Here is a 19,376-nt window from a genome sequence, read left to right as displayed (position 1 = left end):
CAGTCAGCCTACCGCCGACAATACATACTACGATCTGCCCGGTAAATACACAATATCTACTATTAGTGCTAATAGGTCAAGCATTCGATCGGCATGACTTAGTGTAAATCAAAATTACAACATGCTTTCCAATAACTTCATAATTTATGAAGTAACAATGTAAAAAGGAAAAAAGGAAAAGTTCTAACCAGGTAAAAACAAATCTGACATTCTTGAATAACATTAAAAGATCGATACATTTTACAGTTAAATGGGACTACTTTCTATATTTCGGTGTCGACTTCGTGATCAGCGAGTTACCGTTCTTGGTCCATTTAATGTTGTTGTTTACATGTTGCCATGTCCCTGGCGGTGTAGCCGATCGCTGTAAATTTCTCCGATTATGATATCCGGCCATCCCCAATTCTATTGAATGTCGTATCAGTGAATTGTGAATTTTACGTTTATTTATTCCACTCGGAAAGACCGTCCACTGAGAGAGTTATTCGGGATATTATTATTTACGTTCTACGACCCATTGCAGGTAAGATCTACGCATGTTTACGTAATCTTTGTGACAGAACGAAAGACAGTTTGGGTGAGAGAGAGAGAAGGGTATTTACGGAGGTAAAAATATAATAAGGGGGGCACATCAACAGTTTCTTCGGGTACAGTTGGATTACTTGGGAACGAAATTGACCATTCGAAAACATGCTTATTTTTGTTCAGTGGTAATATGATCTTGAACACCGTATTAATTATACAGACGTACATTGAACACTTGTTTCGAAATAGCCTTCATTGGACTTGAGTAGGGTCTGTCCTTTGACACTTTATTTAAATCGTTCTAAATACAAAAGCTGGCTGGCGCGAATCGAACGTTAAATAAACCAATTACATGTAGTCCTGCTGAAATGGTGGTGATTTGATGAGGAACAAAAAAAATCATGAGACGGTTAAATATGTCTGTTGCGTTGATTTCAATGTTTTCGGTTTTTATGACGAATGTAACACTCTATATTAATATCATTTAAATATACAAAAAGTAGATATATTGAGCAAATATTAATCAAAACTTGTTTAATTTGAGTTCTTTTGATTAATGCAGTTTGTAAACGCGATTTTGATACTTGCTTGTGAAAAATAAGAAGAATATGTATGATGAATATTGTATGATGATGTAAAAGAGAAAAATATTATCAGCTTCACATGTACAAAATTATTCGTAGAGGTACGAAAGCAATACATTACACACACAGTATACACGTGATCAATAAATAGTGGATTCCATACCTAACCCTTATGCCGTATTTGTCGGCAAAAGACTAAAAATCATTTATTCATTTATGAATGTTCGTAAACATGGTACATTTCGCTTCATAAAAAAACCAATGGATCTTAATTTCTCTACACATGCTTTGAGTAGACCGCGTTCATTTATCAACAGAGCTTGTTATCCCATCGTATCGATCGAGTACCTGTCCTTTATTCATGTTTTCCATGCACGAAGTTTCTTCAACAAATGTGACATTATACCAGGCAGTAATTAAACTGCAGATTCTTTAAGGACGTTTGAACGTTTGCCTACATATATATTAGTAAATAAATCAGAAATACCAAATTAATAACCGATATATTTCCACACACAAGGAAATGTCCCATGAATCATAAAATTAATATTACGTCAGAATTTGTACACACACTTTTAAAAAGTTTTATGATATAAAACGCGTCAATGTAATTGGAAAATAATTATTACGCGATTGAAAATTTTATTAATGATGCGGAGACAGACAATAGAAACTCATACAACGTTTTTGGTTTTTGGATTTTTTTTGGCATTCAAGCATATATTTTATACCCGAGTTTCAAATCAATCCTATATTTCATTTCACCACATAGACATATAGTATTTAGTAAATTTGATTTTATTTTCTGTATTTCTGCTCAAGAATTTAATGTTTCACTCATTTCGTTGCCAATAATATGCACATTAAACCCTTTATTGTGAATATTTCGCAGATGATGAAAAAATCAAACATAAAGAGTTATAAACTCAAATTCACAATATTTTATACGCATTTATATACTTCCATAAATAATTCTAGACATTTCCATTACATTTTTAAAATAATGCGTCTTTACTTATTACTACATGTAACGCAAGACTAGGTACTCTCTTATAAAAATTTTTAATGCAGAAAGCAAGGGGAAAAATCGATGTACATTTCTGTAAATTCTCTATTTAACTTTAGGTCTGATATTTACCTATATGGATATACTCTGCTTGGGATTGTGAATATTTTATTCGCATACGTTTCGTGAATTCTTCTTTTATGGCTGCCTTTATTATTGAGAATGCACAAGTACATTATATGTATATATTGATTTTGTGCAAGGTCCACGGGATAGTTTTTTTCTACGATGCATTCTCTTACGGCTTGTCCCACAGAGTATTTTTGTCTTTTAGATATAAAGGAAACAGATTAAAAATTGTTGGCCATTTAATAGCTATGTATGCTATGAGATAATCATCAACAAAATCGTACTATGGCGAGATTTCGATTATAAATATAAAGAAAAGCAAAAATACGCACCATACAGCGGAAAGCTCGAATGAATTTTGAGATATCAAAGCATTTCTCTCTTTCGTGTGCGGCTATAACGAGAAAGGTTAATAAAACAAAGTAAATTTTTCGATCATTTAGGAGACATCCGCTGTTGAATAAATTAATTTTAAGAATTTAAGTACGTATTTTGGAACATTTCAAATTAAATGGATTTTGTGATCTAACATTTGAAGGTGATCTGCCAAATTACTCAACCCTTTAAAAATAGACAATTAATCCCTAAAAAAAGGATTAGTATTTTATATCAAATTTATAAAAGAAATGTACGTGCATTTATTTTTTTCAGAGACCGAATGATTTGAAGGACGAAGGGAATGCTAGATAAATAATATATTAATATCAATTATCTTGTTCACTAAATCAAGTTGTTGCCCTTCATCGCCCACGAATTATGAATAATTCACGGATTTGAGAAATTTCTATTATCAAATTGCCACACATATGTAATTGAGAGGACTGTCTTGTCTGCTGCAGAATTTCTCCGTTAGGTCATTCATTTCTTTGCAATCCGAAGCTCCATATCTATACACATCAAGACTTCATAAAACCTGAAATCCATAACGACATGAATCCTTTTAATGAGATGAATACTTTATTTAGTATTAGAAAGTGCCATTCTGCCATACAAAATCCTGTTATGTTAATGGAAACAGCTTAATATTTGATTAATTCACCCTTGGCGCCTTGTCAAAAGTCCTGCTAAAAAATTTACAGCCACAAACGTTCAAAACATTGCGTTTATATTACAGAACTATTGTGTCTGGGCCAACAAACAGTTGCACATTGCTGACAAAATTCCCTGTAGTATGCTTATACTGGCAGCCAGAATTGGGTGTATATCTGATACGCTGTTTATTGCAATGTACCATTTCAAAACACTGAGATACATGGAAGCATTATCAGCAGTTGAGATGACAAAGATCAAGTTAGCTCAACCACAATTATTTTATCGGAAAATTGTACACGTAAGAAGATATAATGATGCTTTAGGTGGACAATCCTGGCCTACAAAAATGGAACGGGCTTTATCATTGGATATTGCACTATACAACTTCATCAGTTATATCAATGAACTTTTACCAGAACAACAGTCCGCTTTACAAGCTGCTGTAGACAAGCTACATGCCCTTGTTTACTATGATCAGGGTTTATACATTTTTGATCTAAGCAGAGACATCTCCTGTGAGATCCTTGGAATCTGTCACCAAATCACTGGGAACTTGGATGCCGCTCTATACACATATCAACAGGCACTCACACACTTGTCTTCAATCAATAATATTAGAATTGCTACGCAAACAAGAATACATGATGTAGTTCGGACAAACACGTCAGGACAAAACATATAAGCCCCAAACCTCAACCATGGACTTATGAACCTTTTCATTAGATTTACAAAGAAGATTACAAATAAGCTTGGCCTTTTGTGATTAAAAAAGGTCATTCTTAGAAAAAGTCTTGTTGGAATAAATTTTGTATTGTATAGATCTTATTATGTGGTGGTGGGGTTAGCTAATGCTTTAATTTTAATTGAAAAAGCAAGTGTGTGATGTTCCCGCATTCCATATATATGTGGTTGTTCTAAATTTTAAATTTTAAATTATATCTTACATGTATATAATTACATGAAAAGTATTTTGATAAATAAACAAAACTGTATAAACCTCTTGGAGGGATACGATACATGTATAATAAACACTGAACTTCATTTACATTGACTTGCATTAAATCAAGTTAAAGCTTTAATACATATCGTAGATATGAAACACGTTTGTTTACTGCACGAAGTACACAGAGGCAATTCAAATAGAAAAAAAATATATTAATGGAATTTCACACAGGTCAAAAAAAAGAAAGAGAAATATACTATTTATAAATCTATAAATCATATACAAAATATAAAAATAAAAGCACTGTGGGGTCTCTATGTCACCAAAAAAATTAAAGGAACGTAGTTCCGAACATTTGAAAATGGTGCTCGTGGAGCGGAAGCTGTTCTATATCCTCGGAGAAGGATACGCAACAAATTAATCCGGATTATAACTTATCGTAAAAAACAATTCCGGAATGAAACAAATATGAAAGACTTTATTCCATTTGAACATTTATGGCATAACCCAAACATTAGAATAAACAAGGCATTTGTATTTTAATAACAATATGTCAACAATGGTATGATTTGTACTATTGACCTTTTTGATCCGAATGGTAATTTCATGGTACCATAAAATGAATCAATTATAAACTCAAAATTTTAATGTAAAACATAATTATGTTGAATATTTATGACCGAGAAAAGCAATTTTTTAATATATGGAGATATATATTAATAATCATTGTTATATGACACAAGTAAAACAAAATATTCAGCCATCTATACCAATGCCTCTAAAAGTGTTTTACAAAAATGAAGAAGGATGTAAAGCTATGTACAATATACTTATTATAGAAAAGAAAAACGATATTACCTCTGTAATAAAATGAAAAGAAAAAGAATAAACATGAAACCGAGCAGAAAGGAGGCAGTTGATGGTTTCAGTCAATTTATTAAGTGAACTTACTACCCTATGTGGTAAATTCCATTTATCGAAGAAGAATGCACATATGGTGGCAAGCGAGATAACTCCCCCAACTATAATAATCCTGCTTCACCCAATCCTTGCGCACATGCGCATATCAAAAATAGCATCTTCCTCTTTTTCATCAAGACAACACCCATCCTCCCTTCCCCTTATTTCTCTTAGATTAGGTGTTTAATGTTAAGTTTTTATATTAGGATAGATTGCCCAAGTATTGTCTTTTTTACTATTAACTAATTGTGTTTACTTTTTGCTGCTGGTTTACTTGTATGCTTTCAGCTGAGAATCCAGTCTCCTCATCGTCATGGCTTTATCTCTGCGTCGGTCCTTGCGAGTGATACAGAATTGCCATACAAGCCATCGCTGGTTAACTGCTGTCCTCCTTTCAGGGTTACCAGCAATTTATGGCTCATTGACATTGAATTGAACTGTTGGCTGCCAAATGCCAGTTGAGGATCGGCGCCATCCATTGTTTTGGCATTTGCATTGTAATCCCTGAATTGCCTGTATATTTTGTGTAATCTGTTATCAATTGTGTTTAATTAACTGTGCTTAAATTTGTAATAATTATATCATACTTATTTATAATAAAGCCATGACAGTACAACCATTCATCTTCTCTTTATTTTTTTAAGATAAATAGATAAAGCATTGACCTATAAGCAAAAAAATAATACATTAGACATAAAATACAGTTTTAAATATACATTTGATATGTTTAGTTTCTGAAATCTTTGACAATAAGCAACCGTTACTCCAGCATTCATTTATAGTATAAAAACATTTTTTGTAACAATTTTACATTTGAACTTACAAACAAGTTTTAGAAATTACTATGACAAGTCTAACTGCAAAAAAAAAAATCCACAACCCCACCCCCCCCCCCCAAAAAAAAAAACCCATAAAGTATAAACTTTGCAATAAAAATAAAATGCCCTAATCACTATCATGGTAGTAAAAAAATATATAAGTAAATATGATATTAACAACCCTCAAGATGCAGCAGATACACGCTGGATTAACCGATGATGTGGAAAATGAAGTGCTGGTACTGCCTAATTTTACTTACTTTGAATGGTATTTATATCAAATTGAGAATTTTTATTGGATAATGAAAATGAGAAAGACCAATCAAGTTAGAGAACCAATAAAAACGAAATACTTTACTTTGTCAACTCAATCCAGTTGTGCAGTGTAAGCAGCGGTTATTTAAAATTTAAGACTGTGTTTAACAAAAAGGATAATGAAATAGATAAAACGAATAAATACATATAGAAATATGTTTGATACTATCACAAATAAGTGAATCAGACATGGGGAATATTTTTGATTTTCCATTTAAAGTTAGTCTTAAATCTAAACTACAATGGATGCAATATCAAATATTGCACAGAATAGTTCCTGCGAATAATTATCTCTATAAAATTATGCTCAAAGACTTTCCTCTTTCTCCTCTTGATCCAACTCTCGGGGATAGAAAACACACAACTCGTTGGATTAAAAAATCATATATCATCGCAAATCATGAGAGATCCTATATTCTTTAAATCATCTTTAGGGTGCAAAACACAGTTTTATATGTAACGTTATAAGGACGTTTTCAGATGAGGGGCAAGCAAAACTGACCCCTATAAAAATAAATTGTTAAAATATGTTACATATATATTTATACATCAATAGAAAGATAAAATCGTGAATTTTGTAAATATTTAAAAATAATGCACATGTAACTTAATGCTAGAATTTATTTGGCACTCAAAACATGCGGAAAATGGACAAAAGGATGCCTCTAAATGCAGTACACCCATGCATTTTAGGCTCCCCCTAAAAGCAGAATGCAACCAAACCAGCCAGTTTTGTTTCTGTACATTTTCAAGAACAAGTCCTTAGGCATCATTTCATAGTATTTTCAGGGTACATTCGCCAGCTTTTTAAAGAGCTATGTTACCCGCTAAAAAATTCATGAAATTCTGCATGTGTAAAATCGGGATGTTTTTGGAGTTACCGCCCTTTATTTTAGAGTCTCACAAAATTAATTTTTAAAATTTTTCTACATACTTTTTTCATGTATTCGAAAGATAATTCACTATATTGTGCAACTGAGAGTTTAAAAATTTGATTTTCATGTATACCGCATAAAAATAGCAGGAAAATCCCTACCCATCATGCTTTTCCCCAGAGAAAAACCCCCTGGATTTTATACGAAACTGTGTTTAGCTACCTTAAAGGAAATAAAATATTTTTGTATGCCACTTTTTAATGCTTTGATGCAAAGAGGAGAATATTACAAACATTTTGGTGTACGCAAAGTTGAATTTAGTGAAAAAATGGCCGAGATATTGTCATTTAAGTAGGATGTGTCAAATACAAAGATAGACCTTTCGAACACGACTGTGCAGTTCAAAATTCAAAACTGACTTTCCACTTACTAATTCTACTTTGTTTAATGAATTGAACATAACCAATGGTACTGCGCATTTGATACTGATGACAAACACATTTTTAAAAAAAATAATTACACCCCCCCCCCCCCGTCTAAAACAATTTCGGATACTTTACACAATTGTCTATTTGAATTATGCACACATGTGTAATCATTTCATATGAAATTTTGTTGAATTAATAGAGCGGCTCAAAAGTCCATAACCGGATACTCATTTTAACACATAATTAAATACACATACACATAAACTAAGTGTATCATATTCTCTCTATTCTATTATTGGAACTAAAAGTTATGAACTCATGATCGGAGCGGCTTTGTTGACATGACGTCACACTTAAAAATGTCACAATGCTAATGCATCACAATGTAAAACAACACGTCACAATACACAATCATATATCCAACGTCATAAAGTGAGAAATGAAACATGCACAAAGCATGTTTTACATTTATTTAATGCTTGAGGGTCAAACTAAAACTCTACCGACTGAACAAAAATGCTAACGCAGCAATTTTGTAAGATAAAGACAGATTAACGTTATAGTATGTGTTCCCTTAAGGGTGCAAAACACAGTTTTATATGTAACGTTATAAGGACGTTTTCAGATGAGGGGCAAGCAAAACTGACCCCTATAAAAATAAATTGTTAAAATATGTTACATATATATTTATACATCAATAGAAAGATAAAATCGTGAATTTTGTAAATATTTAAAAATAATGCACATGTAACTTAATGCTAGAATTTATTTGGCACTCAAAACATGCGGAAAATGGACAAAAGGATGCCTCTAAATGCAGTACACCCATGCATTTTAGGCTCCCCCTAAAAGCAGAATGCAACCAAACCAGCCAGTTTTGTTTCTGTACATTTTCAAGAACAAGTCCTTAGGCATCATTTCATAGTATTTTCAGGGTACATTCGCCAGCTTTTTAAAGAGCTATGTTACCCGCTAAAAAATTCATGAAATTCTGCATGTGTAAAATCGGGATGTTTTTGGAGTTACCGCCCTTTATTTTAGAGTCTCACAAAATTAATTTTTAAAATTTTTCTACATACTTTTTTCATGTATTCGAAAGATAATTCACTATATTGTGCAACTGAGAGTTTAAAAATTTGATTTTCATGTATACCGCATAAAAATAGCAGGAAAATCCCTACCCATCATGCTTTTCCCCAGAGAAAAACCCCCTGGATTTTATACGAAACTGTGTTTAGCTACCTTATTCTTTAAAAAGGTATGTTATTGAACCTCATCCTTTTTGCTTTTCATTGTACAGTCTTTATGTGTTTTTAATTGTTATCTTGCTTTATAGTTATCAAGTTTTTGAAGCTTACACGACTCTACATGAGAACATTTTTCTTGGATATTTTATCGTCTGGTATAAAAGTAATCAAAGCAACTTTGGTGTTTGTATCATTAAGATAGTTGTAAATCCATACCTTTATTTTTCAGTTTAAGGTGGCTGCAAAACCTGTTTGAGAAACTTCCAAGCCTTGATCTTTATCACGTTGTGATGGTAAACACTTTAGGAAAACGTTTAGTAGGTGAAAAGAGATATTGATAAATTTACACATAGGTTCTTTCATGATTTGCGATGGTATCTGATTTTTATCCAACGAGTTGTGTGTTTTCTATCCCCAAACCTTGGCGAGGGGATAGAAAACAAACAACGAGTTGGATGAAAATCATATACCATCGCAAATTATAACAAATTCTTTTTATAACATCTTTTGTTAAATCTCAATGGTTTCTATAAAATTATAAATGTTAGCCGCACAACACATTTACTGCAAAACGTCGACAACTTTACGCACGGAAAAAAGTTCCTTAAAGATAAAACAAACAAACATTTCATTTTTTAGCATATATCTATAGATTCTTGGAAAAAAATAAAACAGCATTCAATGCTTCTCTTTTATAACTCTACACTTTTCAACTGAATTGTTTTGTTACTTTTTCATTCTACGTCAATCATCCGCCTGAAGCTACGTAATGTTTAATTATGACGTCACGTGGCGTAAGAACACACAGTGGAATATCAAAAAATTATCCCATGAGTGATATCCACCGCATATTGAGATAAACATGATATCTCGACATGATTGAGATGATAAAAAATAATATTTCACGATACCTGATTAGTTTGTCTGAAGGAGATAAGCCGTCAGGTGTGGATCAGTTCTTTTTGTCTTACATTTTACTTAAAACATTATCTCTTTTACTCTTAGAATAAACAGTATTAGGGAAACTGTTATAGTGCTAATAATACTATGTTAATTCCTAATCTTATCTTGCATAGAATTCTTTCCTTATTGGTCAGTTTTCAGAAATGTAAAAGGATTATATGGAGTGGTGATGTAAATATTTCGTATCCATTAATTCTACAAGTGAGCAACATTTTAACGAGGACGCTTCTTATTATTCAAATTTTAGTGATGCATTCAAATCAAGGACTGTTTTATTATTTTGGACATAAACATGTACTAGTCAAAATTTCTAACGCCCCAGGTAAGTGTTTGCATTATATTGTTCGTTATTCCAATTATTTTTACAATGTACTATAATAATGACTCAATGCTGATGCTTAAGTTTTGTTAATAATAGAAAAATAAAAGTGGGGCGTTAGAAATTTTGGCCGGTATAGAAAATGGGAATGCAATGAACCAAACTTTGATATGCATAACAGTATCATTTAAAAATGATTGAAGCCCACTGAATAATAGAGATTAAGGAAAATCGGATTTTCCCAAGATGTTGTAGAGGTTGGGAATAAAGTTTACTGTAAACCAACTATTATTAGCGACGATTTTATTTCGCGATAAACATGAGATGAACTGGTTTTCAGCTACTAATATCCCAATCAAGCCTTATGTATACTTGTTTGTTTTATTACAACTTCATTAGATCTGAATTGAAATAGGTGGATATTTTTCACAGCACGAATTCTTGTTACTTTTCGCCGATTTTTTCGCATCTTTGAAATTATTTTTGGATCAACCCTCGTACATGGCAAATACTGATCTGTAGTGAGAAATATTTTCGACAATTAGGCTCTAGAGGACATCCTTAAAAAATTCTCGAATGCGAATAAAAGTTGGTTAACAGTATTATTTTGAACGTTCGTCAGTGTTCATTCTAATGTTATACAATTATGGTTACACATTTTTATTATCAGTGAGGATTGTACTGTTAGTTTTTATCTTAGATGCATACGAGTAATTAATTGGATTGTGTAAAAATTTGCATCTATTTTGCACTGTTAAAAAACTGAAAATAGAAACGGATTACGTAGAAAGATATTTCAAATAAAAAAGTAACTCTCTTCATTAAGTTTCTATTTCACAAAATGAACAAAATTACGAAAGCTTCCTTTTCATTAAATGTTTTTATTTTTTGTAGTCAAACCATATCACGATTTTATTGAAATAGCAAAAAGAGGAAATAAAATCGTATACTGTTTTTTTAATTGCTGAATTTTAATTATTGATTTCCAGATATTGGTACCATTTGTAATTTCACTCTATTTTCCTGTAAAATAATTGAAGAATATAAGTTATCATGAAAATACTCTTAATAGGAAGTAAATCAGTAGACATTTAGGAGACCTTTTTACTCATATAGTTTGACGATTATATGGTACAAGTCTCAGTTGGTAAGACAGTAACTCAAAACGATTAACACATTTAAAGAGCTGTTTTCGGCATTTCAAAGAATGGCATTCTCGACTCTAAATGGGTCAGCTCGAGTGTGAGTACAACCTATTCTATACTGTAATCATCGATATTGTGTACTGGAATCGCTATGATATCGTTTAACTCAATTTTAAACATTTTAATAAACTATTCGGCTATTCTCGGTCATATAAAATCAAACAACCACATTTTTGAACGATATATTTGGCCTACATCTAAACTAACATATGAAAGCAAAACAAAAACTATGCGCAGATAGATGGCTTTATTTTGAACTAACTCCTTCGGTTAAAAAGTAATTGCATAAGCAAGGAATAAATAAAGTAGCTTGAATTTTTTTGTATATTTTCAATAGTAATAAAAAAATCATCAAAGAAATCAAGTTTAAATAGGTAGCAATTTGTTTCAACTTTATAACAAAAAAAATTATCGGTATGATATTTTAAGACAAGATAAAGTGAAGAAATAAAAGATAATACTGAATAATTTTTCGTTGAATTATTCTATACTGTTGCTTTGTTTTCATTTAAAATTTATTAAGTTTAATAGAGATTAATTTTAAATAAACCCACGATAAAAAAAATTACAAATTTTAAATCAGATAAAATATCGCATTTTTGAATTAATACACATTAATTTGAAAATGCAATAATTTATCTCATTTAAAATATCAACATAAAATTGTCACCTTATTGTCAGTTCGTAAAATGTCATAGTATAATGAATGCCATGTGTTTTGTATGTATTTCGAAAACAGTGTACAAATATTTATCACATATTCCGTCCATGTATAGTATATGCTATATGACGATAAAGATACTTTAAAACCCGTCTGTTATTTTTATATAGAGGATAGAAATATAACATAAATTACATCGATACACACTAAAATCATATGTACACGAAAAAAGTAGACAAAATACATTGTACCTACCCCACATGTTTTCTAAAAACTTGAATGAATGATAAAATTGATCTTTTTCAAATATGTTTCTTCAATTATCTTATTTCACAATAAGCAAGGATTCCAACACATATCAGAATCGGTTTTTTGTGGACTGTGTTCAAAACCGAGTACTTCACAGCTTATAGCAATCTGAAGAGAGACAGCAGACTTTTACGATCTGATTTACAGTCGTATATCGTCATAGAAAAGAACAAGGATGCTGAGTGGAAGCGCGAGAGAAGGAATGAGAATAAAGGGCTCAGATATGGACTATATGTACTGGCAAAATAATTACAGAGTGATCTGGGATATGTCTCAATCTGAATTCTACCATTCAAGCGATCAGACGTTGGATTTGGCGGATAGTTTTGAGTGTCCTCCAGGGTTTACTTTGCTTAAGTTATTATTGACTCCACCAACAGATTCACTTATGGATTTAGCAAGTGTCAGAATAAATGACAGTCTAAGAATTAAATCTTTTAGCACATAATTTGTTTAATCTTAAAAAGTTCACTTTACATGGACCCTGTTGTAGTGGTGTACTTGGAAAATTAGAGTATGACTTTGCTTGGTGTTTTGCTTTTGACTTTTGGCCAAAATCTGCTTTGTCGTGGAAAGACCGGTGTCGCTCATGGCCTGATTCTGAAGTTGTTAATGATATAGTAAAAAATGGATGTCATTATGTTGCAATAGGACACCCAATAGGACTTCATGAAAATGAAGAGTGGAGAATTTCTTTTTCTCAAGCAGAGTATAAACTGGTTTACGCGATGAACCACTGTCAGTTTCTAACTTACGGATTGCTAAAGCTATTTCAAATGGAGGTTATCAACCTACACTCAAAAGAAATTGTTAACTTGTTGTGTTCATATCACATGAAAACAGTAGTTTTTTGGGCGAGTCAACAAAACACATTGCCTCACCTGTGTCCTCAAAATCTCCTGGCAGGATTCTGGGTCTGCTTGAAACTCCTCCTTAAATGGGTGTATGAGGGAATCTGTCCAAACTTTTTCATCCCTCAAAACAATATGTTTCTAGCGAAGGTCCATGGTTCAAAACAGTATAGTTTGCTTAGACAGCTACATGGATATTACAGCAAAGGGCTAGCTTGTCTGTTACTATGTCCATCAATTAGTTCATATGTCATAACTGTACTTAACAATCCCATAGTCTATATTTGTACAGATCAGAACATGATGGTGTCGGAGGTTTTAAACGATGCGATGTTTTTCAATGAAATGCTTAGATTTATGGGTTTTGGAACAGAATCGTTTTCAATGCAACGTTCTATTATAGCAATTAAGAGAGTTGAACTGTTGATAGATTCACCACTGACACCATGTCAAAAAGTCATGTTACAGAAATTTACAGCAACGGTCCTTGAGCACATTGCATTTAGATTACACAACAAGTGCTCTAGCCCTTGTGTCAACAAACAGATAAATAATGTTGACAAACATTCACGTAGCATGCTGAAAATAGCATTTCGGTTTGGGTGTATTTCTGATTAGCTGTTCACCGCAATATACCATTACAAAACATTCAGGTATCTGAAAGCTTGATCAGTAATGGAGATGACAAAAATAAAGTTAGCTCAGCCATATGTGTTGTATCGGAAAATGTTAGGCGTGAGAAGGTATATTCAGGCTCTAGTTGGACAGTCATTGTCTACAAAAATGAAACGGGCTGTAATATTTGATATTGCACTTGACAACTTCGTCTGTTATATCAAAGAACTTGTACCGGAAAAACAGTCCTCTCTACAAAAGAAAGACTGTTTATTAATTATTCCAGTGTTTGTAATGTTACACTTTTAAGAGTTTCTGTGTTATAGACACATTGATACGGAATTAGCCAAAGAGGCTCTAGACAAACTACAAGCCATTGTTCACTATGATCGAGGTTATTACATTTTTGAACTATGCAAAGACATCTCTTGGGAAATCCTTGGGATATGTCAACAGATCACTGGAGCTTTTGAGTCCGCTCTTTATTCATTTCAACAGTCACTTTCACATTTTGAATTTAACAATGTAAGAATTGCTGCGCATAGAAGAATACAAGTTTAGTCGGGACAAACACGCCAAGCCAATGTATGTAAACGCCAAGTCTTTTCAGTGAAAGTATAACGCCTTTTCCTCATTTGTATCAAACAAGTTTAATACTGTTGAATGGCAAATTTAGACGATGGGTTGAATTTCAGTTTAATCGCTATTCATTATTTTTCTGCAAAATTAAACTACTTGTGACTGATTTTGCTTTTTCATTTTAGAAATCTTTTTAAATTTAAGTATAATTTACCAAAGGAAGAATTTATGGTATTTTTGAACTTGAACAGCTCATGAGAATGTATCTATTTAAAAAAAAAAAAAACATTTCTAAGATTAAAAACGCTAAAAGTTTCCCACCTTGTGTCCTTGAAATTACAAAAGTGTACGTTCGCAATGCTTATTACTTCTTACTTTATAATAACTGTCACGATAAAAAATCAGTCAAATTTTACAGAATATTTAATTTCAACTTTCAGAAATAGTGAAAAACGAATGATATGCAAGCATTCAAGTGAACAATAGTTCAGACAGTCGCTCTTTGATACAAGTAATTAAAAACCCACGAACGGTCAGATCTTGAGTCGATGTAAACATGTAAAATGTCTATCTACTGACAGTGATATCGCTTAAAAGCATGTCAGTAAACAACACCTGTTTTTGGGGGGCATGTACAAAATGCATAGTTGGACAGAACACAATGTTTACTATGTGTTTATTCTTTTTAATTAAAAGTACAAAACAAAAAAATAGATGCTCCTCAAAAAGTCGAGGGAGGCGGCTAAAGGGGGTGTAACGTGCCTGAGAAATGTTTGCGAAATAATATTTTACAATATTTGACTTCTTTATTTAAAGGAGATAAGTCGTCGGGCGTCGATCAGTTCTTTTCGGAATGCACAGTTGTAGTCTTTTATTTAGACTTTAAACATTGCGTCTTTTGTTCAAATAATGGACAGTATCAGGTAAACTTGTTTACAATGCTCATAATACCTTTTTTTAAATCTAAAAAAAAGATGTGGTCTTATGAATTACTTTTTGCTCATTAAACAGTTTTGGGTATGTGCAAGGATTTAGAAGCGGTGTTGCGACCATTTCGAATTCAGTAACTCTACTAGTGAAAATCATTTACAATTTTAATGTCTTTCTCTGTTAAAGACAGGATTTCTTATTATTCAAAACTCAAGGATGCAGTGTTGAATTAATGAAGTACTTTAAATACAAACACTGTTTTAAGTAATATTCTGGATATAGAATGAGAATGCAATAAACGAACATTTCTATAGGAATAACAGTATCTTTTGAAAAGAAAATGATTGAGATTAGCCAATTTATGGAGATGAGGAGGAGATCAGATTTTCTCCAAGATGCTGAGGAAGTTGGGGGTCAAAGTTTAATTTTATTAACTTTATCCAGGAAGGATGAGGTATGGATGATGGAAAGATAACTTTAATTTTCAAATAAGTGAACATTATGAATTTTATATAGTGCAAGAGAGTGTCTTAATGTTAATTTAAATGTGATATAATGTGGTAACACGTGTTTATGTTCAGTGAGGATTGTATTGTAGGTTAATTTTGATAATTGTTACAAACGGAATTTATTGGATTGTTTAAAACGTAGCACGTATTTTACTCTCAGACTGTTGAAAAAAGAAAATGACAACAAAAAACCGTGGAATTTGATATTGATAAACTCGTTTATCAATTAGCTGATAAATGATCCTCATACAGTAAGCTTTTCATGGACAGTTATCATACGTGATCTTAAACCAACATTTAAGTTCAAGTGAAAAGTTAAAATTATCTTCAGATGACGATAAAGAGCGATTTTACGCCTATGGATTATTGTTGATTTTTAAAACATATTTTTTAGTTAAAATACAATCTGAAATAAATAGAGAATCATAAAAACTGTCACCCATGTTATCACCAACGAATGTCTGGCCTTTTAGTATTAAATGATATCGGGTATTAAAGGATTACTATTTTAATAAATAAGGAATAACAATTATAACTGAGTGTCACCTTATTTGCCAGTTCGTAAAATATCATCGTATTATGGGGGAATGTGCATATATGCAGTTGCAAAACAATTTTAATGTATATACATGCACTGATTCTGGACGTATATGTATGAAATATGTATGAAATATCCTAAGAATAGGTGAAATATATTTGAAAGCTTTGAAGATTTATTTCTTGAGCATAGAAATAGGACTTTACTAATATCAATACAGACAACAAAAAATTACAAAGTGACAACTCTCAAAATACACACAACATACATTTTCGTAAAAATATATACAAGTCAAAATTTCTAACGCCCTAGGCGTTTGTATAACATTTGTTTCTAATCCTCATCACTTTGACCACGACAATGATTGAATATAAAGAATATAGAAAACCAAGAGCTTTATGAAAAAATCAAGAAGGTAAAGATACCCTACGATATACATGTAAAAATCACAATATCAATACCTCGCGCGTTCCCCATTTGCAGTAAAACAGCTTCTCATAGAGATTCCTCAATTGAACAAAAACATTTTGTTGAAGGCTATTCTATTGGTTTGTGTTGTCTAGATCTGCAAAAGTCTAATACTTAGGCACTGTCTCCCTCTCGAGATTATCTTTTACTATTGGTATTGCTTTATGGTTTTTGTAGGGAGTTGGGTGTGTTCGTATATAATAGGTATTTTGTTTTACATTTGTAAGGTTTTTAAAAAATTTTCACTGGTTGTGTTTTAATTGATTGCACTATTATTTTGTTTATTCGTATTTGTTCAAAAAATTTTACATCTTCATCTCGGTAATTTGGTCTGACAGGCCATTCGACTGTTCCAAAATGTGCCGAACAGTTGCATGTGATGTCGGGTGTATATCAGAAAGGTGAGTTATCCTTATGTCGCAGTCATGCTTACGTGTTGTTACATGATGTCTTAACCTTCGTTGTAGGTCTTCAACACTTTTGGTTCCATTAGATTTCCGGTCAACCATGAAAATGATTTGTGGTGTCTTCTAAAAATATCAAGCGATATGTGATGAATCTAATGAATTTAGAATACCTGCCTTATTATTTAGCACATCAATTTAAAAGTTTAAAGCAAATGACGCAAATATTGTGAAAAGAAACAAGCCTATCATTAACAGCGATCTGCGTTGACCATACCTACTGATGCTGAAGGTTTTTGGGCAGACATGTTCCGCATAGTACTCAATTGGTTTAATATTTTTTATAAGCAGCTAAAGGCAGTTAATCGATCGAATTGAGTTGTCTGACAAGCACATCAGAAAAACATATCGAACACGCACTTCACGCTTTTCAATAAATGCAAACAAGTAATTACTAACTAGATTACAATTATTTTCGACATGAACAAATGACTATTTTCAACTGAAGACAATAGTTGCAACGACTCAGAATATGATGTTTAAGTTTTCTACATAATAGAATATTATTAGTGGGGCGTTAGAAATTTTGATCAGTATATATCTCAGTTAATTATTTTTTATTTTTATTTTTATTTCAGTCAGACTGGAATTAAGCAAATATCAGATTCAGTTTTTCGCGGACTGTGCCTAGAATTAGGGACCTCACAAGAAGTAGCAATCCGGAGAGAGACATGCGACCTTAAGGATTTTTTTTACAGACGTTTATCAACTAGTGCTGGAGTTACCAGGATGCTGAGTGGGAGCTCAAGAGAAGGATTTAGATTGAAAGGATCAGATCAGGACATAATGTGGTGGCTAAATGATCACAAAATTATCTGGAATATTCCTCAGTCCGAGGTTTACAACACAGCCAATCAAACATTGATTCTGGCCGACACTTCTGAGTGTCCTCCAGGATTCTCTTTACTTCAACTGCTAACTCCAACAACAAATCTGAGAGTTTCATTAGCAATTGTTAGAATGAGTGACATTCCTTATGTTTCTAGCTCTATGTACAGAGAATGTACCCGTTCAGCGGTAGCACATCCTGGAAATTCAACTACACATGGACCCTGTTGTAGTGGTATAGATGGAGTAATAGAATTTGACAATGCCTGGTGTTTTGTTAGTAACTTTTGGCCACCATCTGCCTTCTCGTGGATAGGAAGATGTCACTCATGGCCTGATTCTGAAATTGTAGATGATATAGTAAAAAATGGATGTCATTGTGTAGCAATAGGACACCCATTAGGACCCCATGAAAATAAAGAGTGGAGAATTTCCTTTTCTCGAGCAGAATGTAAACTTGTTTACGCGATGAACCATTGTCAGTTTCTAACTTATGGATTGCTAAAGCTATTCCTATCATCAATCAACCTCCAATCAGAGGAAACTGTTAATTTGTTATGTTCCTATCACATGAAAACAGTAGTTTTCTGGGCGATTCAACAAAACACATTGCCTCATTGGTATCCTCAAAATCTCCTGGCAGGATTCTGGGTCTGCTTGAAACTCCTCCTAAATTGGGTGTATCAAGGGATCTGTCCAAATTTTTTCATCCCTCAGAACAATATGTTTCTTGCAAAGGTTCATGGTTCCAAACAATGCAGTTTATTTCAGCAACTTTATGAATATTACAAACAAGGGCTGTCTTGTCTGCTGCAGAGTTCCTCCGTTAGGTCATCTATTCTAGGTGCCCTTTGTAATCCCAAGCTCAATATCTATACATATCAGGACTTGATAATATCTGAAATCTATAACGACGTGAATCTTTTTAAGGAGATGAATACTTTTTGTACTATGAGAATGGACTTATCTGCCATAAAAAATTCTGTTCTGTTAATGAAAATAGCTGAATATTTGATAAATTCACCAATGACGCCTTCTCAAAAAGTCATGTTACAAAAAATTACAGCCACAAGACTTCAAAATATTGCGTTTATATTACACAACAATTGTGTCAGGGCCAACAAACAGTTGCACATTGCTGACAAAATTTCCTGTAGTATGCTAAAACTGGCAGCAAGGATTGGATGTATTTCTGATACCCTGTATATTGCAATGTACCATTACAAAACATTGAGATACATGGAAGCATTATCAGCAGTTGAGATGACAAAAATT

The 19,376-nt window shown here is 32.5% G+C and overlaps 1 protein-coding gene across 1 annotated transcript in view; it reads left to right on the top strand.

Annotated features, from left to right (window-relative positions):
* The first annotated feature begins 335 nt into the window (after window positions 1–335).
* Window positions 336–19,376, top strand: part of LOC105318780 (calpain-9) — a 61,584-nt gene continuing 42,543 nt past the window's right edge. The window contains exon 1 of the mRNA XM_011416053.4: window positions 336–523. The gene's annotated coding sequence lies outside the window, so the exon portion shown is untranslated. The remainder of the gene's footprint in view (window positions 524–19,376) is intronic.

Source organism: Magallana gigas, chromosome 10, assembly GCF_963853765.1.
Source record: "Magallana gigas chromosome 10, xbMagGiga1.1, whole genome shotgun sequence".
Taxonomy (NCBI): Eukaryota; Metazoa; Mollusca; class Bivalvia; order Ostreida; family Ostreidae; genus Magallana; species Magallana gigas.
Note: the sequence above shows the minus strand (reverse complement) of the source record. Positions and strands in the feature narration are given on the sequence as shown.